This window comes from Corylus avellana, chromosome 10 (genome assembly GCF_965113065.1).
Source record: "Corylus avellana chromosome 10, dhCorAvel1.hap1.2, whole genome shotgun sequence".
NCBI lineage: Eukaryota > Viridiplantae > Streptophyta > Magnoliopsida > Fagales > Betulaceae > Corylus > Corylus avellana.
Genome location: NC_142499.1, coordinates 15,263,640 through 15,287,306, shown reverse-complemented (window position 1 = coordinate 15,287,306; position 23,667 = coordinate 15,263,640). Strand labels below are relative to the sequence as shown.

Genomic DNA, 23,667 nt, shown 5'->3' with positions numbered 1-23,667 from the left:
ATCTTTCTTCTCCTTCTTCATAAAGTAAAAGCTTTTAATCCATAATACAATTGTTAATTATAATCTCCCACCGAACTATAGTGGTTAGTGTGTTTTCATCATTAAAAAAATATATATGGTTAAAAGGTTTTTCTTCATATATATATATATAGACCGGAGTCGACCAATGGCGTGAAAAGGACGGCATGGATTAGAATATCGCCCGCCGCCCGGGGTTAAATGTAGCGAAAGTGGAATGTTCAGGATTATCCCATCCTTATAAGATTTTATCACTTTATCTTTAGAAGGGCCTAGAAACTCACAAGTCAATAAGACAATTTTAGATTTTTATGGTTTCATCAACACAAGTAGTGCGGTTTGAAAACCGGAGAACGCATGAACTAAATTGTCTGACATTACGTTTTTAAACAGTTGTGGTTTTAAAATAGAATACATATATATTTTTAAATGTAATGAGTTTTTTTTAATCCAATTTTAAAAGTTAAATTGTGCTTTTAAAGATTAAATTGCAATTTTATCAAACGCTTAACTGTATTTTTAAAAATTACGTTTTCAAATCACATATTTTAAAATTGTTATTTTTAAATTACATTTTTTAAAATCACAAACCTTAAATCAAAGGAATCGAGAGACTGTAGAGAACCATATTACATACCAACAGACCTTTTAGTAGTTGCTTGCCTCTCTCTCAGCTAAGGTTTACTGACTTGAGCGTTGAAATACCTCCAAATTGATGAGTCTCCTGGTGACCTTTTCCATCTTTTTTAGGCAGAGCTCCTCCTTAAAAAAGCGACTGGAGACTAGGGAGGAACCACCTTAAGTGGGGGAAGCCCCCCAAGCCATAAGGTGATCCAAAAAAAAATAATATATATATTATGGGAAATTTTATTTTAAACTCCTGAATTGTTACGTAATTTGACATATCCTCGAACTTTGAAACCTCTTAATTTGGACCCCTGAACTTTCAATTTCAATCAATTTGAGCCCCCTTTCAAAGTTGAGACATTAAAAGTGATACAATGATGTTTATACCTCTGATTTTTTTATAAAATTCCAAATTTACCTTTAATTTTGATTTTTTTTAAAAAAATAAAAAATAAAAAACACAAGGTGACCCCACGGTTGGGCAACCAAGTGAACCTTTTTTTTTTTTCCATTTTTTTCATTTTTTTTAATAAAAAGAAAATTAAAGGGTAATTTTGTCTTTATAGGGGTTTTAATGGTAAAAATTGATCGATGGGTTCAAATTGATTGCAATTGAAAGTTCACAGGTCCAAATTGAAATGTTTTAAAGTTTGGAGGTATGTCAAATCACAAGGTAGTCTATGGGTCTAAAGTGAAATTTTTCATATTTTTTTATAAAATAAACCCTTAAAAAATAATTTTTGCCCCCCTAATTTTTTTTTTTTTTTTTTTTCTAATTTCGCCCCTCCAACCTAAAAGTTATAGTCTTGCCCCTGCCTGAGATCATTGTAGATATTATCTGCATCAACACCCTTCATTAAGTTTTGGAGTGATAAATGATAGTAAGTTATCTTAAGTTAGATGACAATATTATACGATTATTCTATCTTTATTTATCTTCTACTCTCTCTCTGAAACTGTAGAACTTGTCTCTCAATGATAGTTTAATTAGTTGTGGACTAAATCTTATGAAGCAGAAGTTACTAGTTTTAATCTCCCTTCCGGGCCACCCCTCATGTGCGGACATGTAAAAAAAAAAAAAAAAAAAAAACTGTAGAACCTAAAATAAAAAAGGATGAAAAAAATTATTATCAAATGATTGTGGTTTATAAGGAAGTTTAGAATTCTTGGAATTACCTTATTCGTCCAACCCTACACAAACACTATTGCTATTCTTTTACCTAAAAAAAAAAAAATGATTATTTTTCACTACACAAAAACAGTACATTGCCCAACAAGAGCATAGCAAATTTGACTTTTCAATTATGTTTTCATTGGAAGTGATTTGGGGAAAATTTCTCAAAAATTGACAATAATTGACATGATGACCCAACAAAAGGACAAAGAAATAAAACTGACTCCAACCATTTTTGACAGGATATGACACTTCTTTAATTGGTTATCCAAAAAAAGAAACAAAAATTGCAAATAATTCCACACCAAAATGAAAGTGGAAAAATATTCATCCAAAACTAGAATTCTATTTTGTGGCTGCTGGGATTCGAGCCCAGGTCTCCACGGCCACAACGTGGAATTCTTACCACTAAACTACAGCCACATGATGACAAGATTCCTAATTACTATTTCTATAACCGGAAAAACTTCTATGCGATAAAATCTTTGCCATCACTTGATTACATGTGGTGTGGGGGGACAGCTACTATTTTGGAAATAATTAACATGTTAAATATATATATCCAAACTGGTAATTGTCATAAAAGTTGCATTGATTATGAGAATGAGACAAAGGAGAAGCCTCCACCAACCCAAATTTTTTTTTTTTTTTTTTTTTTTTTTTTTTTTTAAAAATTCCTAATAAGTCGTTTAAATCTGGTTTCAATTACACCTCCTTGACCTTTTCACAAGGGTTTATTACAATTACTGTACGAGTAGAATGCATGGCATAAAACAGTAGGATGCACAAAATGCACTTCATGGCTGTTTCTGATGACTGATACATATGGAATAAGCATTCAATGAAATTTTTGTTTTATGTTTTCGTCAACGTCAAACCAATAAGCGTCAAATAAATAAAAACAAAAATCCACATGCTTGTTGTTGTTTTTTTTTTTTTTTTAATGAACAACCACAAGAATTTGTTGCAAACCAAACATCCACCCCCTTCTTTACATAGAATCTTGTGTACAAATAAGTTTTTTTTTTTTTTTTTTTTTTTTTTTTTTTCAAAATTAAAACGAATAAAATCCTTTCTATTATCTATGCCACAAAAATATCAAATGGGTTAGTCATATTGTTTCTTGAGAATAATATATGAATAAATCTTGAATATAAGAGTTTGATTAATAATTTTGTATCTCAAAAAACCAGAAGAACTAATTTTTATATTAATTTTTTTGGGTAAAGTCCATTTAACCCTCTCAAACTACCACCCCAATGACAATCTACCCGCCAAATTATCAATTGCGACAATTTACATCCCAATTTTAACAAAATGATGAAATTACTCACTAAAATAAAAACAAAAATATTAAAATTTAATTTTCTTTTTCAAAATTTTAAGAGTATTTTTGTCTTATTGAAAATTTTTTAGGGTTAATTTTGTCATTTTGCTAGCATTGGTGGGATACATTGTCATTATTTTGGTAGTTTTGGGATAAATTGTCGTAATTGATAGTTTGCGGTGTAGATTGTCATTGAAGTGGTAGTTTGAGAGGGTTAAGTAGACTTTATCCTAATTTTTTTCTATTTCATATTTAATATAACAATTATTATTTTGAATTTAAAAAAAAAAACTATTTAATTTTCTTTGGTGCCCGTTTGGCACTGCATTTTTTGCGGCCAAACACATGTTGTAAACAAAAATGCAGATGCATCAACCTTTAAAAAATGCTAATTAATTAATGAACACAGTACCAAAAATTACGTTTTCATATAGTTCCCTTAATTAAGATACTTATTGAAAAACATATTTTTGACCTAAGATGTTCACTTTTCATATAGGTTTTAGTTTAACGAGTTTGAGAGAGTCACTTAAATAGTTTTTTTTTTGCATATGATGAGATTTTATTACAAGTTCACACTTCTGCCGACAAATTTCTCTTGCTTAATTTGAGCCTTTTCAATTCAATCTCCAACTACCTAAAACCTCAAATACCTTCTAATTTTCTTGGCCATAAAAGATTGGCTTATCTTGTGGAGGAGGGTCTAACTACTACCAGACCTTTAAGATAAATTCTTATAAATGATTATTAGGGCCAATTCATTCAAAGGAATTAAGAGACTCCTGGAGGGCCTAACTACCTTCAGACCCACAAGAAGGGCCACCCATGAAATTGCTAGGAAGACTGAGAGCCAATGGCCGAAAGGCTTAAAATGTCGGCAACCTACAATTAGGGCTGTTAAGTGAGTGAAGCGTCTCGCGAACAAGCTCGGGCTCGGCTCGCATAAGCTCGGCTCGTGTTCGACTCGAATATTAAATGAAGCACTTCATGAACACAAATCCTGGCTCGAATATTAAATGAAGCAAGCTCGGCTCGACTCTGCTAAGCTCGTGAACAGCTCGTATAAGCTCGAGTATATATATATATATATATAAACTAAGTAATAGATAATTAATTATAAATCTCATAATTATTAAAACCTTAAAATTGCATTTATATTTAAGCGTTAGAGAATAAAAAATTCTAGACCATTCGTGATGAAAGAGAGAGAGAGAGCAATCATTAAAAAAACCTTGATTCAATTAGAGCAGATCCAAACGAAAGGAAGAAGAATCAAGCAGAAACTATTGAGGGAGATTGCGAAAGGCATAAACTATTGATGAATCAAACAGACCCAAACACTATCACTACATGTCTGGTGAGTGAGAGTGAGAGAGTGGGAAATTGGAGTTCCGGTGGAAGATCCATTGTGACTGGTGAGGGGGATTGAGAGAGAGACGTTAAAAAAATATTTTTTTGTAGGGGGCGTTGTCCCAATGCAGTCTGAATGCAACCTGTTAACTTGTCCCACATTGTTAAGAAAACATTAATCTCCAAGTTTGCTTATCTATAAAAGGATGCATATCCTCTCTCTTTGAAACCAAATGCCTTGCTGTATTGACTCAGGCTCCATACTCGACTAGTCAGGCTAAGCAAATACTCATATGCAAACTAACTTCTTAAGCCGTTTAAGAGCACTTGAAGTTAAAAAAAAATTTTAAAACAAAAACATTAAATATAAGAGCCAACTCGCGAGCTGGCTCGACTCGACTTATTATTAGCTCGAGCTCGATTTTTTTGGCTTGCCCTTGAGCTCGACTCGAGCTCGAGCTCGAGTAAAATTTAAACGAGCCAAGCTTGAACAAGGGAAGCTCACTCAAGCTCGGCTCGTTTACACCCCTACCTACAACTAGAGCTTAAAGGGCACGAAGGCTTGCGGCCTAAGTAGTTCGGTAGGGTTTCGAACACACCCTCACCAAAATAACACCTTTAGCAATTGATGGGAGACCCCGTCGGCTCAGCCAAACGACTGCCGATCATGCCATGCCCTCTCCCCTAACAAATTTAAGGAAAGAATCTCCACATTAGTAATAAACTACTAGCTAGAATTCTTAAAACCCTAGAGAGGAGGGTGACCCACCACGACCTATATAAGAGGCAGGAGAAAACTGGTTCAGGTATGCCTAATTGACCATATCTTTACTCTACTAAAATTTCCTCTCATCTCTCAAAACTGATTTGGGCATCAGAGTGGTCTCACCGGATCCACCGCAAACAAACCCTCTAACCACTTTTTTCTTTGCAAAATTCTCCTCCCTGTTGGCTGTGTTCAATCATTGTCTTAAACATCTTGCAAGCAATTCTGACCCAGATTTTGATGTGAAATTTGCTTTCAGACAAAGACATAATAATGAATATCTTATATCTACCAATACATGTGTAGTTTTAACTCTTAACCTTTTCATAGCGCATGCTATCTAAAGCCATTCACTGGGAAGTGATTGTTCTTGGTGCAATGACCCATGCGATTTTCTCATGATCCATCACTTACTGCTTTCAAGTGTCCATTTACACAATTTAAATCCCTATAGATTTCCTTTCTTTGCTCATGACTTGTATCCTTGGCTAGAAACTCATTGAGATTCACATTAATTAGCTAGAAACAATTTTTCCGATTAGAGATTCACATTTATTACATGCTGGTAAATCAAGAGTTAAAAATCACATAATCTTCCTATTGTAAAATTCATATCATCATGTCATATCATTGTATAAAAATGTTCATGACTTCCTATAAAATGCACAGTTTATAACAAATATTCATGCTCGAAAATCTTAGTTTAAAGGTTCACGTGAGAATTTACTCACCAAACCAGTAAAATTCCACAAGGTAGTTGTTTTGGTTTTCGTCAATTCCCTCATTTGCAGGGTATTCTACCCTTGGTCACACTTCTAGGCCAAAACTAAACGTAAAACGTAAAACTTAGACTCTTAGTATTATGCTAAAACAAACCGTTAAATAGTTTCAGAAATCGTTCGAATTGTAATCCACTGATCATGAGACGGTTTCACCATTTGGACCGTTATGACGATTTTTGGACAGAAACTCTTTACTCTAAAAATCGTACCTTTTGCCATTTAACACGTTCTGAGGCTTAAAAAATGTTTATTTTTTCTAATCTAGACATAAAAATAAAAAATTAATAGATATTTGAATTGGGTGCTCAGCCCTACCCACTGTCGAGTCTAGATTGAAAGGTTCTTAAAAAAAAAAATTGATCCCATTAATTTGAAAATCATAGGCTAAAACGTTGTAATTAAAGATTGGAACCGAATGATTGGTTCCCCTGTCCCATCGATTGTGCCGACCAAGTTTAATAAATATGTATAACTACATATTCTGGTTAGGCATGTTTGTGTCACAACACATATTTTATAATTAATTCCACAATGATGTGTTTATAACGGACCATTGCCATCAAATTAAATAAATGGTTGCCGAGGGGAATGAAATGAAGAACTACCTTCGAGATGGTTGATCGGTCGGATGAATTATAATTTTTTTATTTTATTTTTTTAAAGAATAAAAATATTTATTTATTATAATTAACTAAATATTATTTAACTCAGTTGAATTGAACATCCTGATTCGCCTCTGGCCATGGAAACCATAATAACGATCCCCATGGAAACCCATAATAATGAAAAGAAAAGGGGCACGTGAGTGAGTGTGAACGTGGAGGTGGACCACGTGGAGGCATCATGCAAGTTGCTCTACCAGGCTGGCGACGTGATTGGTCGGACAGACATAATCAAGTATGTGACAGCTGTACTCCCATTAACCAATCCGGTTACAGTAATGTTGACTGAGGCATCACGTATGTTGTTTCGCTTTCAGCGGATAGTTTTGGACTCTTCCACTCTAATTACTCCAAGTCCCACTCCAAGGAAGCAAATGCTCTCTAGCCTGTTTATATGCTTGCAAAAGTTCCAATAACTATTCACATTAAAAAAAAAAAAAAAAAAAAAGAAAAGAAAAGAGCCATTCGTAACATAAATGTAGGAGTTAGGTAGACAATGTATCCTTTTGTCTCATGTGAAAAAATTGAGATTCTGTTTTTTTTTTTTCAAGAATTTCAAATAAAAATAAAGCAAGAGAATAGGATACAGAAGGATAGAGAGAATTAGTATCGTAGCTCTCGGGTGATTTGGTTCAATAATAATTTTAATAGTTACATTATTTTTAAAAAGATTTAAAGAAGACATAAAAAAAATTTGTAGCATTGCTCTGTATTATGTGGCTTTATGTATTTTAGAGTTGTATGTAAAATGACTAATTAAAAGTCTGAAAGACGCGTCTATCCTATTTTCTAAATTAAATGCATTTTAGCATTTGAGTTAAGTGTTTTTTCTATGGGAAAAATGCAAAATTAGTTCTTACGGTTTACTTGATTTGCAATTAGCTCCATGTTATATTAAAATGAACTCAAAGATTCCTCAGTTATTCCACAAAAATAATCTACTCCTTATAGTCAAATTTCGTCAACTAATTCAATAAATTCTGTTAGTGTGACATTGATTTAAATATGACAAGTATCATAATTTTATTGGTTCTAACGTTTCACGCTATCAAATATGTTAAGTCAGTGAACGAAATTTGACTGTATGGACTAAATTGATTTTTTGGCATACCTCAATGACATTTGAGTTCATTTTTATACCACTGAAAGTTAATTATAAATCATGTAAACCAAAAACTAATTTTGCATTTTTCCCTTTGCCAAATGTAGAAGCAAGGTACGCATAAGCATTTTATGTTTTTTTTCTCTTCCCCTTTCTCCTTTATTTATTTATTTATTATTTTTATTACATCTTTTTAAGTAATATAGATAAAATAAAAATAGATAATCAATTATTAGCTAAGATAGAAAAAAAAGTAGTTTTAATTAACTATTTTAAATAAAAATTTAGCAAATTCATTGGGAATGCTGCTTTGGCTAGCTTATAATCCTCCATGGTAGGTCAAGTCGATCTTCTGTTTGGGTTGACTGTAGGTTAATGTGTAGGGTTATAAACGATATGATACACTCGCCAACTTGTTCTATTAAGTTTTACTCGAATTTGAGCTCGACATTATACAAGCTCGCTCATTATTATAGAAACCTGTTCGATTATTTAGTAATACATACCTGGCATGCTCAATTGAACTCGACGTGGGGCTTGCGAGCTTGACTCTTTTAAATCGCAACTCTCTCGGCTCGTTTAGGGTTTTTGAGCTCGACTCGTTTAACACTCAACTCGCTCGGCTTGCCCGACTAGTAAGCTCGATATATATATATATATATATATATATATATATATAGAGAGAGAGAGAGAGAGAGAGAGAGATAAGTATGTATTTATATAGATATCATCACTCATTTGGAAGGTTAGGGTAACCGAAGCAAACGTAAAGTTTTTCTCTCACATACCACAAGGACAACGTGGTTTGGATGAATGATTCATGTTGTATGTTAGTATTTTTGTTGGCAAAACTCGATGCCCAAAAGCCTGGATTGAAGTGTAAAAAGGTACATCCAGGTTGGACCGTTCGAATGGAAACATGACCGTCCGACGGTGGAAGAGATGTGATGAGAATCAATAAGCACCATTAAAGGATCCATTGCATGTTCATGTTGGGCCTATTACTAGAGCAAGATCTAAGAAGATCAAAGAAACACTTAATGGGCTGATTCAAGAGATTTGTGCTAATTCTAAAATGGGGCATTCCAAGCTTGGCCCAAAGGGAGATGAAGGCGCAATAAATTTGATCCAAGCTATTGATGAAGCTGATTGTGCATAATTTTCTTAGCAATGGCATGGATTAATGGTTGATTATGGCTGATTGACTTTCCAATTACATACCAATTAATTGGATGATTGACTTACCAAATTATATGCCGATTAATTGGTTTATTGACTTACTTATTTCAAGACCTTCCTTAGACGTGATTTAATTGTCAATCTCAATCTATTTTTGGCGTGGAGTAGCTGCTGATTTCAGACCAAATCAACCTTTATTTTAGGCTTTTATTAGTTAGTCTTTTTTACTTTATTTACTTTCCAATGTTGGAACCAATTTAATTTCCTTTCCATAGCAAGCAGGTAGTCATATTTTCAGCCATGCTTTATAAATAGCATGTACTCATTGTAATGGAGATCATGAATGAAAATTAAAAAAAAACGAGGTTTGGTTCTTCTATTGGTTCTTCAAAGAACTTTTGAACTTATCAAGGATTCTTCCTTGTGGCGTTCAAACTTTATACCTTCGGTTCGTGATTCCATTATAATCATTGGGTCGAGGGTTGTTACTTTATACCTTTGATTCGCGTTTCACTTATAAACGTTGGGTCAAAGTTTTCTATCAAAAAAAAAAAAAATATCTGAATTTTAGTTTTCTTGGGTCCGCATTCCAATATTATTGTTGGGTCTCAAAAACGCGTCGATTGAGGTTCGCATCACAAAGGGTTGTAAATATCCTCGTGTCTATAATTTCTTGATTAATTTTCTTATAGTGATTTTTGGGTAGGGGTGGGCAGATTAACTGTTTGCCACATACTGACCGTCTACTGACAGCGATTGAACCGACATTAATCGTTTGCCGCCATAAGCTGGTTAGTAATCGGTTAAGGATTTTCATACTGAAGTTGGTTCGATTCAGTTAATCGGTATACTTATTTTTTTATCGGTTAACTGATTAATTGATGAGAATTTTATTTTGGTAGTCCATATGTATAATGGACTCTTATTGTGTTAATTAATGGGCCAATTTTATTTTTATTATTATTATTATTATTTTTTTATTTTAAAAAAAATTTGTTCAATAAGCTATTTTAGCCCACAAGAGAAATTTGGGCCCTAAAACAATCAATTTTTAGTCCAATTAAAAAAACTCACGGTTAAAAAAGAAACTCTTGGTTAACCGATTAACCGAACCGTTATTAACTGATTAACCATTTTAACCGAAATTTTTGAAATGATTTCTTATCGAAATGTTATCGGTTAATTAACTGAATTAATTGATAATTTCAGTTAATTATTGAAAATAGGTTTACCGATACCGTTATAACCGATACCCACCCCTATTTCCGGGGTTTGGATGCCACGGAGAGATTTTACTTTTAGAACGGTTTTTAAAAGGTTTTATATTCGTCACCAAAATATCCGTGTCTTCATGATTTACTGCTTTACATATTTTGGTAATTGATTGCTTATTGGTTTATATTTTTAATTCCGCATTTTTTCTTATAAACAAAGCACCGAATGTTACATATTCAAGCTCCTTAACTCGCATATGTTAATTCTTTAGCATTGTTATTTGTTTAATCTTTTTTTGTTTTTGTGTTTCAGGGTTTCAAATGATAAATGCAAGAATTCCAGTGGAAATTGGGCTTAAAGTAACATTTTGGGAGCATTCTGGAGACTTGGGATTGAGCGCAGCAACATTTAGGCTCAAGCGCATCAGCGCTCGAGCGCATTCTAGCTTAGGCTCAAGCATAGGTGCGCTCGAGCGCACATACTATGCGATCAAGTGCACTCGGTTTTCCAGAATGGGGGAAAAGACCTTTTCCACCTGAGATTAGGTTTTCAATCCCCTTTTTGAACTAGGAGACTATCTACGATTTGTAGAAGGCTTCTAGGGTTCTTAGGGTCTCCTACTTCCTATAAGTAGGCATCTAAACCTTCAAAAAAGATACACTGCTACCTAAAGCAAAATTCCAGTAAATAGTAGATCATGACAAGAGGCCATTGTAGTAGAGTCATGAACAGCTAAACTGCTCGTAGGGGGATTGATGTAACCATATTCAAGTACAATGATTTAATTGTATCTTAATTTAGATTTTCAATTTATGGGTATTGGTTGTATGATCTAGAGGATTGCTAAAATTTAATATTGTTCTTCATGTTTAAATGCAATTGTTCTTAAATTCCAAAATCAATATTGGTGAAATTCTTATCTTGTCTTAGAAAGCTTTTTGACTTTATTGAACTCAAATCATTCTTATTTTCTGTGATTATGGGGATGATGATTATACAACGGTTTTAATTGACATATAATCAAGAGAGTTAGATAGACCATACCTAGGAAAGACAGATTGTATTACACCTTAGTTTAAGTAGATGATTCGTACTAACTGAAGATGGGGTTAGTGGTGAATTTTCCATCTTCGCATCTCAGATAGAGACGATAGAGAGATGTGAAAATTATGGGATGAAAAAAAAAAAAATTGGATTTTTATTTTTCAGGCCCAAAAAGGCAAAAAGCCCACTTTATTGGAACAAAAAGACTAATAATTTTTTTAAAAATGGGCCAAAACAGTTAAATTATGCTCAAACTTTAGGCCCAATACCTAAAATAAGCCCAAAATACATTTTTTTTTTCTTTAAAAACTGGTTACCCGGTCCGGATAACCGAGTACAAACCGGAACCGACCGGTTAACCGGTTCCGATTTTTCAAAATCAATAACCGGGATACCCTTTTTCCGATTCCCGGTTTTGGCCAATAACCGGGAATCGGGACCGGTTGACACCCTTAGTTTGGATGTATGATGATTCATGTTATATTAGTGTTTATGTTTTTAAATTTCCGCCTACAATTTCATCTTAATTAATGATTTTTCTTTTTCATTTCATATGGCATTTGGTAATCATATACAATTATTCATCCGCCAATGTATTCACATACTAGAGGCCAGCTGTAGCAAGGTGCAGGGTGGTGGACCATAGGGAAGGTGGTGCTATATGGAAGAAGGTGATGATTTGGAAGAAAGTGGTGATCTGGAAGTTATTGGTGATGTGGAAGATATTAGTGATGTAGAAGTTGTCGCTATGGATATTGGTGGTAGTAGGAGAATATCCGGTCTCTGAAATGTGTTGAGAATCAGATACGAAGATTGGACAATAAGAGTTAGAGGGAGACGCAATTATCCCGTGGCAGGAAAACAAGATGGGGGAGATGTAGAAGAAGTTGGGGCAAATTTTATGCCTATGATGCAGACGACCCGAATGCTAACGACTCGGATGTTGTTTACAGTGTTGTCGAGGATGCAATTTCTTTCATGGTGGAACTCATTTGCAGCAGGAACGAAAAAGTGCAAGCTAATATCCGTGCCATTTCGCTGATGAAACAGTGAAGTTGTTGGTTAAGGTATGTGTCTCAATGAATTTTTTTAGTGTTTTATTCTTGCTTTGTCTTACTGTCATTTGGCTCTGTTTCTTAGGAAATAATGAACTCTAAGGCTCTATACTTGGAGTTTGAAAAATCAAATAAAAGGGAAAACGTTGAGGATGATCAACTCATTTCCTCCCTCAACGAAATAATTCGAAAGATTTCTATCAAAGGACAAGCTAGCAAGTCGTCAATCGCACGAGAATTTTGTTCAAGTATGTGACTAATATCTGTCCAATTTTTCCTTGTTTTATTTTTGCCTTGGTAATGTTGTACTTTGTTTTGTAGGCCGAATTAGTTGTGATTACTCTTCATTTAGATAATGAAAGGAATTACCGAAGTCTGCGGATGCAAATCATTAACAAGTTAATACCATATTTTCACTAGTTATACCTAGCATATTCAGTACCATTTAATTGCTTTCAGGACATGAAGCAATATTTGAAATGCTACTATAAGAAGATTGGTATGAATTCATGATTGCTTGACTTTTTTATTTTATTTTTTGAAATGTTGATTGAAGTAGGTAAGTTTAATTGTGCAGTTGTATATCTTATTTTCGTAGTGTATACACTAAATTATTTGTACATTCCAATATGTCTTTACATCAAAATAGATGCCTTAACTCCAAATTCCTCAATCGTTCTAAGAATATTGTTGTGCAAAGTTAGAAAATGAGAGAACATTAAGTTATGCATTTTGAGAGTTGGCTACAATTAGGGCTGTAAACAAGTTGAGCCGAGCCAAGCTTTGGCAAACTCGGACCAACTCATTTTAGAGGAGCAATAAACGAGCCGAGCTCTAGCTCAAGCTGAGCTAGAAGAACCTCGGCTCGGCTCATTGGGAATGCTTAGTAGCTTAGGATCGAGCTCGGGATCGACTAAAGGATAATTTCGAGCCGAGCCGAGCTATCGTGTAGCTCAACTCGGCTCGAGCACGAGGTATTGCATTTCCCATTAGCAACAAAGAGAAAGCTTGAGGATATAAGAGTAAATAACACAAGAAAGTGGCAAAAAAAAAAAAAAAAAAAAAAAGGATTAAATACTAAATACCCCATGAGGTTTCGTTGCTTTATTTTTTTCCCCTTAGGTTTGATTTTTATCACAGGAGGACCCTGTGATTTTGCTAATAGATCAAATTAGTCATTCTGTCAGTTGACCGTTAGTCCACGTGGACCAAAGAAATGTTGACACGTGGCACAAACTTAAATTTATCTTATATTTTTTTTAAATTAAAAAAAAAAAAGAAAAAAAATTAGGGGTGGCTCCCTTTGGCCATGGGGGTGGCTAGTCTGGCCAGCCACGCCCTCGGCTCCAAGGGGGTGGCCGAGCCACCCCCTTGGTGCCCAAGGGGTTGGTCGAAACCATCCCAGTGGTTACTGGGGGTGGTTCGGCCACCCCCATGGAGCCTAGGGGGTGGCCGAAACCACTCCCGACCACCATCGGGGGTGGTTTCGGCCACCCCCTAGGCTCCAACCTTGGCCACCCCCTTGGGCACCAAGGGGGTGGCTCAGCCACCCCCATGGCCAAAGGGGGTGGCCGAGCCACCACCAAATGGCCAAGGGGGTGGCTCGGTCACCCCCATTTTTTTTTTAATTTTAAATAAAAAATTTAAATAGGTGCCACGTGTTAACATTTGATTGGTCCACGTAGATTTTCGTTAAGTCAACCAACGGTCAACTGACAGAATGACTAATCTGGTCTATTATCAAAACCATAGGAACCTCCTGTGATAAAAATCAAATCCTAGGAGGGAAAAAATAAAGTAACGAAACCCTAGGGGATATTTAGTATTTAACCCAAAAAAAAAGGTAACTGTATAATATGTTCCTGAGTCAACCCTCCAAAATTTAAAAATTTTTAAGTTTTTTTCCTCGAAAATTTACTTTCTATATCAATTGAAATGACAATAAAGTTCCTACCGTCAAAATTTTTTGACAGCCGTTAGTCCCAACCAAAACGCACTATTTCACCTCATTAAAATATTAATTTTTTATTAATTTAATTTTAAATTTTAATTATAAAAAAAAATTAATTTTTTTTTAAAAAAAATTGGAGGATTGGTGCCACCCCTGGCCACCCCCAACAAGGGGTGGCCACAAGTCACCCTAGGGGTGGGCAAACCACCCTTGGGGGTGGGTGGCTGGGTAAACCACCCTTGCAGCCACCCACCCCCAAAGGTTTTGCGGTGGCTTGTAGGCCACCTCTAACCACCCGTGGGGTGGCTTCGAGCCACCCCTAGGGTGGAGGGGTGGCCGCAAGCCACCCCATAGGGGTTGAATGGTGGCCACCCCTGCAATTTTTTATTTTATTTTTAGATTTATGTTTTAAAATTAAATTAATAAAAAATTAATATTTTAATGAGGTGAAACGGTGCGTTTTGGTTAGGACTAACGGCTGTTAAAAAATTTTGACAGTAGAAATTTTATTGTAATTTCGATTGACCCAGAAAAGTAAATTTTCGAAAAAAAATAACTTAAGTATTTTTAAATTTTGGAGGGTTAATTCAGAGATTTATTGTACAATTACCCCAAACAAAAAAAACAGAGAAAATGGTTGAAGGAGACGAGAAATTGCTATCGGGTGTTGATCTCCATTCCCCCACAAAATGTGAGAAATAACTCAAGAAAATATGAGAAATAAGCAAAGAAAATAAAATATAGGAATAGATTGCGTAAATGTTTGAGAGAGACCTCTTGGCACAAAGGCAAACCATGACACCGGAACTGTGAATCTATGACAATGTTGACAAGGTTTTGTCAGGACTGGAAGAGAGGGGGACTAAGACGCAACCTAGGAAATGAAATGACACTGGAGAGAAATCCAAGGCTCTCTAATGGTTTTTAAGGTTAATAGGATTGAACCGTCAAGCTGGTGTGATATTTATGGTCTCTTTTTATTCACAGCCGTTGGATTAAATTTAAAGTAAGTGGGAGTCGTTGAATGCTTTTAATGCAGATGATAAGAATTGGATGGTTAGGATGTGCCCCAAAATCCAATAGCTGGGATTTGTTTGTGTTTCTCTAGAATCTGCATGATTGACACATGTTCAAGTACATTCTTTAAAAAAAAATTAAACGGTCAGATCAAAAGCTAACCGTTGGATCTTTAAAAAAAAAAAATTGAACATATATATCAATCAGACCATCTAAAAAAAGAAAAATTATATATATATATATATATATATATATATATATATATGTGTGTGTGTATTTATATATATGTATACGTATATATATATATGGGCGAGGCTTACATTTGGTACTTTAAGTTGGAAGGCTGAGATCTTCCAAGGAGATTTTAATCCCAAAATGGCACTTGCAAAGACTTTTTTTTTAAAAAAAAATTGATGCCAGGAAGGGATGCCCATTAACTCTTCCATCCAAACATCCTCTCTCTCTTCTCCAAACTTCTCTCTTTTTCACTTTTTCAACTCTATTCTCAGTTTCCCTCCAGTGCGCTATGGGTAGAATCTTTTCCTTTCACATCTCCACCTCTTTCTCTCTCCCTCCACGACCCCAAAGTCGCCGTCCAAATCTCCTCCCTCCTTTGCCACCCCAACTCCAACGCAGGCGACAACAACCTTTGCCGCAGGCTTTATTCTAATATGACAACTAATTCCCCTAGCTCGTCGCTCTCCGCTTCCTCCCCATCATTGCCAGCGTCTACCTCTCCCGTGTCCACCGGCACGGGCTCCGACACTTCAGAACCCACACCCTCCACATCTCCACTGTCTAATTCCCTCTCCAAAACCCAATAAGCCATTCAATCACTCTCCTCCATCCTCCTGGCCTCAACCCCACCTCCTCCTCTCTCCTCCACATCTCCGGAGAAACCATTGTTATTGCTTGGTGATTTTGTAATTGACTCCCTTTTCGAGTAATGTCGAGGAATGTAAGACGGCTACAGGAGTCATCAAGATTTGTTAAAGAATAGGCATGAACTGAACTGGGTAGCAGGCTGTAGTGATCTAAATAATTAACTAAGGTTAGGTAGCTTAGTTAGGGGGTTAATTTGGAATTTGGGTCACTAAGAACACTAGAAGAGTAATTTGGACTTTTGGACCGGACGTACGCTAAGGTTAGCTGATGTACGCTTTTGTTTGTAGTTCAGATGTATGCGAGGGGGACCACTGTACGTACGCTCTGCAAATAGTACACAGATGTACGCAGGACCACACAGACGTACGCTACTTTTTGGAATACCCTATGGATAATACTTGGATGTACGAGGTAGCCTTTGGATCACTGTGTAAATAGTACCGGACATACGCTAGGATTGGCAGACGTCTGCTACTTTTCTGGAGAGTTGATAGCTCCCATCAACTACAAATACCCCCTACCCCCTTCAGTTTTCATACCTCTCTCTTGCCCCTAGGGTGCCAGAAACCTTTTGTGAGTGTGTTTTGTGAGATTGTGAGATTGTGAGATTGTGAGATTGACGAGTGGACAAAATGAGGTTCTCCCTGAAAACCTTGAAGCGGGCGTACGGTCCGAAGTATCACAGAAGACATACGGTCTCGATCCCGGACGTACGACCCGGAGTGTGACAGGAGACTTTATTTTAACTAGCCGTCTGATAGCTCCTATTTTCTTGTTTTAAAGTTATTTTTATATAAATTGGACTAATAGAAGGTTTTTCACAGATTTGGGGAACCCGAATCATTTGGAATACTCAGAGACATTATACGACCTAGGTGAGTTTGAACTCACATAATGCTCATTGTTATTTTCCATGCACTGCACAACTATTTTGTGTACCAAAAACATGCATATTTATAACTCTCACGATTTACACTTGTTGCACAGGAACTCTAGCATTTTTTAGAAAAACGTTCTGCTGAATATGTTAAGAAAGTGAGACTTATAAAAGCATACATATAAAATACAGACAAGATAATTTGCATCGTATGACATGGTATATTGGTACGTGCGGTATAATGGCAATGGGCTTACTATACATGTTAGCTTTATCCTCAAATGTATGAGTGTTATGTTGGCTTTGGATCCAATGATTTTGTGACCTGGTGTAGCCATTCCCAAATGGCTAGGTTACTACAGGACGGACATCATTAGTGGTGTAAGCCACCCGAGGTCAGACTCGGTCGTGCTGCTAGTGTTATATATGGTAGCATACAATGGTTGGGGCACTGGCACTGTATTACAGGTCCCTCAGGATAGCACCAACCCAACTGAGAAGAGGTAATATCTTGGGTAGACTATACTATTGAACTATGACTGTCAGTCTATATCATATGCATATATTAATATCTATACCACATTCTTGATAAAAACTGTCATACAGAACTATTTCTTGCTTTATGAAAATGGAGTTCATTATTAAACTGGCATGGACATTATTTGTGTTAATATTCTCTAAGTCTTAAACTTATCCCAATTTTTATTTATGTTTTCCCCTATCATTACAAATATCTGCACGGTTTAGCTATCCTAAAAGAGGATGCTATTAGAGTCGACTTGGATGATAGCACATGACTTGATTCGGGTCATTTTTGAGGACATGGACCTGATTTGGTTGAAGTCTATGTGGAAGGATGGAGGAATTGCCCGCAAGGATATGATTGAGATTTTAATCTCGTTAGCCTTACTTAAGCTTAGATTTAGGATTTGAGCTGTTGATCTTTTGTTTGAGCTATGTTATTGTTTGTAATCCTATTTTAATGACTGTCGGAGGACCGGTACCGTTGACGGTTATCTTTATATTATGAGGATTTATATTTACTCTGGTGCATGTTGTGTGGATGTTAAATTTACTACTCTCTATTTCCTATAGTTTTCGAAAGTCTTCCTCTGAGACTTTCTCGTTTTAACGAGAAAGGTTGAAATCCCTAAGTTTTGTCCCGCGAGGGATAGGACTGAGAGACGAACCATAGGGTCAATTACTAGTTAATTGATTTGCCCATCGGGATCGTTACATCGGCACACCAATCTTATGCTAGCCAGTGATGGGAGTTGGTCAAATTTTGCGCATGATTTCTTCTATGTTTTGTAATGGCCTCAGTTTACCAATGAAAACTGCACATCGTGATAGTGTTTATGTTTCTATTTCTGGCCAAATCGGTGCTAGTGCCGTCATCGGCGGGGCTGGTGGTGGGTGTCGTCGGATATTCCCGGAGGAAAAATGGAAAAGCTGGAATGGAAACTAATTTTTGTCGCTTTTTTTTTTTTTTTTTTTCAATGGCTTTTTGATGAGATTTGAGGTCATCGTCTTTTCAGGGCTGCCCGAGTTGACAAGCACCAAGAGTCGGGAGACTTTGTTGATTTTGGGTTTTTCTACTCATAGCACACTAGAGGGGAAGAGAGAATAGAGTTGAAAAAGAGAACAGAGAGAGAGAAGTTTTGGAGAAGAGAGAGAGAGGACATTTGGATGAGAGAGTTAACGGCCATCCCTTTTTGCTGTCAAATTCTTTTTTAAAAAAGCCTTTCCTACTGCCGTTTTGGGGTTAAAATCCCCTTGGAAGATCTCAGCCTTCCAACCCAAACTACCACAAATTGCGGTACTTTAGAAGTAGCGCATGTAAGTCTCATCCCATATATATATATATATATAAAAGAAGATAATACCTTACACCACTGAATATAAATAAAATAACATTTTCCTTAGTTGAAAAATATTATTTATTCTACAAATTCTATTTTGAATAGAAAATTAAACTATTAATGAAAGTCATAAAGTCATACTTTGAAAAAAAATTAATATGTTGAACAAATAACTAATATTAATATATTAGTACATAATATTTTTTATGAATACAAAATAGAACAAAATCTTTCACTAAACATTAAACGCAATCAAATCAATTGTCACATAAGATTTAAAGTTAATATGTTTTAGGTGGTTCGAATGTATTAATGTTCGTTTTAAATAGAAATCATTAATTAGCTTTAGGTGTGATTTAAATATAAATCCTTAATTAGTCAAGACCAAAACAGAATAGGATCTCAAATGAAATTGAAGAGGAAAATTTTCGAACGTGACTTTCCATCTTCTAATGATTTTTTAAATTGTTTTTTCGATTTTCAACTATGAGACTTTCAAAATAGAATGTTGGAGAAGTTATGGCTTAATGTTGCAAATTGAATACTATTGATTTTTAATAATATCTTTTTAAGAAATTCTTAAGCAGTTTTAGGAAAAAAAATATTCAACATGAAAATCTAGTCAGAACTCTAGAATAAACAATTGTAAGAACTAATATTAATATGTTTTTTTTTTTATTATTTTATTTTATTTTTAATAATATGTTTTTTTTAGGAGAATCTTTCATATTCATTTATTGAAAAAAGAACAAGAGTTTAAAACTCTTATATCATAGAGCATAAAGCACTGATAAATCATAACCAAAGCTATGAGGTTACAACGTTATAGAAACAAACATAAAAATCTTACAATCAAGTTCCATATTTGACTTCAATATTCACTAACTCATGTCTAAACTTCAGTTATAAAATAGATCTACTCCAGGCAGACTCAATGTATTATATAGGTAACTCATATGTGTTTAACATAATTTTCTATATTTTATTTACGGTTAGACATGTGTAACATAATTAAGGTTGAATATTTTATTATTATTCGTTTCACTTATTTATTGCTATCGATTTTTTAAGCCTTATTTATTTTGGAATATTTCATATTCTGATATTCATATGATATTATAGAACTTTGATAATAAGATGTTTCTGAATTGTTCTACCTTTCGTAACACTAGTATAGGCTTTGTATTTATAATTGAAGTTATTACAATAGATAACAATTTACAGATATGATATTACATGTGAATTCTAAAATATCTTAAACATATAATTAGACTCTAACTCCTTTGATGCTTATCAGCTGTAACTATGTGATATTTATCTTGAGAAGCTTTATCTTGGAGACTATTTTCAGTTTGAACTTGGAGATTATCTTGAGACTTATCTTTATCCTTAACTTGCCCCCTCCAGTTCAACGGTAAAGGAACGACGTTGAGCTTGAAACGAAGAGAGGCTAATTGAGTAGGTGATAGAGGCTTGGTAAATATATTCGCAAGCAAATCTTTAGTAGATATAAATTGAATGTCAAGTGTCTTCTTGTTGACCATATCACGAAAAAAATGGAAGCCTATCTATATGTGTTTCATGCGTGCATGATAGAATGGATTAGATGAGAGATAAGTTGGACCAATATTGTCACACCACAAAACTGGAGATCAGACTGAAGGTACACCAATTTCATGTAATAATGATTTTAGCCATTGGATGTTAGCTGCATCATTTGCAAGGGCTTTATATTCGGCCTCGGTGCTAGAACAAGCAATTTTTTTTTGTTTACAACAACTCTAGGAAATAAGGTTTGGACTTAGAAAAATAGAGAAACCTCCTATAGAACTGCGATCATCACGGGAGCCTACCCAATCTGCACCAAAAAATGCTTGAATTAAATTCGAGGAAGAATGTTGAAACTGTTGGCCAAATGACATTGTTTATTTGAGATAGCATAGAAGAAGCTTAGTTGCCAGCCAATGAAGAACAAGAGGCTTTGTGCATGAATTGTGACAACTTGTTGACGGTGAAGGAAATGTTTGGTCTCGTGATGCATTAGTATTGGAGGGATCCGATTGTGCTGTGGTAGAGAGTGGGGTCATAAAAAATAGTACCATTAAAGGCCGAGAGACTGGTTGATGTGGCCGTTGGTGAGGCAATCGACTTTGCATCACCCATTCTTGTACGAGTTAGGAGTTTTAGGATATACCGCTGCTGAGATAGGTATGTAATTCCCGAGTGGTGTAGAACCTTAATGCCTAGATACAAAGTTTAGACTTCCAAGATCTTTGATAGCAAACGCAGAGTATAATTGTGAGATCAAATCAGTTATGGTAGTAGCTATGGAGCATGTAATAATTATGTCATCCACACAAATGAGAACACACATGGTTAGGGCAGCAGATTTATATATGAACAATGACGTATCAGATTTTATGCCATGAAAACCAAGAGCAATTTAGCGAGTGCTTAACCTTGAGAACCAAGCTCGAGGGGCTTGTTTAAGCCCATAGAGAGCTTTTAGCAGTTTGTATAGATGCAAGGGAAATTGAGGATGAGTGAATTCGAGGGGTTGAGTCATGTAGATTTCTTCAAATAATACCCAATGTAGGAATGCATTGTTTACGTCAATTTGACGAATAACCCAACCATTTGAAAGTGCAAGAAAAATAACTATGCATTCTGTAGTGGGCTTGATTATAGGGCTAAAGGTTTCACCAAAATCCACACCATGTTGTTGATGGAAGCCCTTGGCAACAAGCCGTGCTTTGTATCTTTCAACTGAATCATTAGTCATCGTTTAATGCAAAATACCCATTTACAGCCTACAATATTTTGAGCATTTGAAGGGGAAAATAATTTCCATGTTTGACTCTATAACAATACATCAAACTCACAGTTCATTGCTTCCCTCCATTGCGGATGCTTGATGGCAGAATAGTAGCCGGTTGGTTCCACAAAATCCAAGTTAGTTTTTGTTAGGAGTGCATGAGGAAGAGAATATTTTGTGGTACCATCGGTGGGTATTTTGGTTTGAAAATACCATGTTTGGCTTGTGTAGTCATGGAATGGGAATTGTTTGTAGGATTGAAAAGCAACGGTGTGGGCTGAGGGTGAGATAGAGACATATCATCTCTGTGTTAGGGACATGTTGGCTTGTGGTGTCGGGACCTATGGATGTGGGAGTGGCTGAATGCTCTACGAGTGAGGAGGGGGTTGGCTATTCTACAGATGTGGCAGAAGCTAGGGGATTCACGGGTTGGATAGAGGTTGGGTGATCTACGGATGGGGTAGTGCTGGGTGTTCAATAGGTGTTGCAAGGACTTGGTGAACTTTAGAGGGGCTGGTCATTGACATGTTTGAGGTAGGTGCTTGGTAAGCCAAAGAGGGACCGGTTAATATATTTGTTGATCTAGGCACAAGGGAGGATGTGTGTGCAGGTGTAGGTGGGCTGTTTGGCATGTGAGGAGTAACGTTGGTAAAGCTAGGTGTACATGAAGTAGTTGTCGATTGTACACTTGTTGCTAGAGGAGACCTCACGGGCTGGAGGAGAGAGAGTTGAAATTAAGGTGGACCAAGAATTGACGCACTGGATGACGACAAAGAAGGCGATCTTTCAGCCTAGGGAAATTGAAAAATTTCTTCTGGGAAAATTACTTCTCATGAGAAGTAGACTCTACCTGTTGGAATATGCAGACATTTGTAACCTTTGTGTGGAAGACTATACTCAAGGAAGAGACAGTGGACAGACCGAGGTTGCAACTTATTGACATTGTAGGGTCTCAAGTTTGGCCAATAGGTTGAACCGAAAACCTTCAAAAAATTGTAGTCAAGCTAGATTTCAAAAAGAATTTCGAAAGTAGATTTTTTTTCTAGGGTGTTTGATGGCATTCGATTTATAAGATAACATGTAGTGATAAAAGCATCTTCTCAAAAACGAAGGGGAACAGATGCATGAGAGAGAAGAGCTAATCCAATTTCGACAATGTGTCAATGTTTTCTTTCAATAGCCCCATTTTGTTTATGGGTATGAGGACAAGATAGTCCGTGAGAGATGCCATTTTGTTTAAAATATTTATGCAGACAGCGATATTGGCCCCCCCCCCCCCCCCCAGTCAGATTGAACACACTTAATTTTTGAGTTGAAAAATCATTCAACATAGGATTGAAACTGAATGAAAATATCGAAGACATCACTTTTGCGCATAATTGGAAAAAGCAAGGAATAGCAACTAAAATCATCCGTAAATAAAACATAATATTTGAAACCATATTTTGAACAGATGGGGAAAGGACTCCAAACATCTGTGTACATTAATTCTAAAGGAAATTTGCTATGATGAAGAGATCTAGAGAATGGCTGTTGATGACTTTTGGATCCAAGGCGAATAGTGCAAGACATGGAATCCTTTTTATTTTGGAGGAAAGGAAGCTTGAATGAAGCTAAGACACAATGAACGATATGGAAAGCCACGTAAGCGGGAATGCCACCTTAGCACAGACGCACGTTCACCCACCAAGGCAGTTGGTTCACACAATTTATTAACAAATGAAAAAGGCAGAACAATGTAGACCCCGTGATTAGTCAGCCTGTGGTTAGGGACACGGAGAACATTATATAGTCTAAATTGACAAGGGGTAGAAATTTGGGTAGTCTCAATATGCTTAATAGAGAGCCCAGTACCATTACCAACACAAATTTGATCAGAACCACCATACTCTTCAGCCTTCAAGTTGAGATTTGCAAGATTCGATGTGATGTGGTGTGAGGCACCGGAGTCTGGATACC

The 23,667-nt window shown here is 35.8% G+C and overlaps 1 non-coding gene across 1 annotated transcript; it reads right to left on the bottom strand.

Moving 5' to 3' along the window:
* Positions 1–2,170: 2,170 nt before the first annotated feature.
* TRNAH-GUG (transfer RNA histidin (anticodon GUG)) lies at positions 2,171–2,242 on the bottom strand. The gene has a single exon. It is a non-coding gene; the product is annotated as a tRNA-His (tRNA).
* Positions 2,243–23,667: the final 21,425 nt, after the last annotated feature.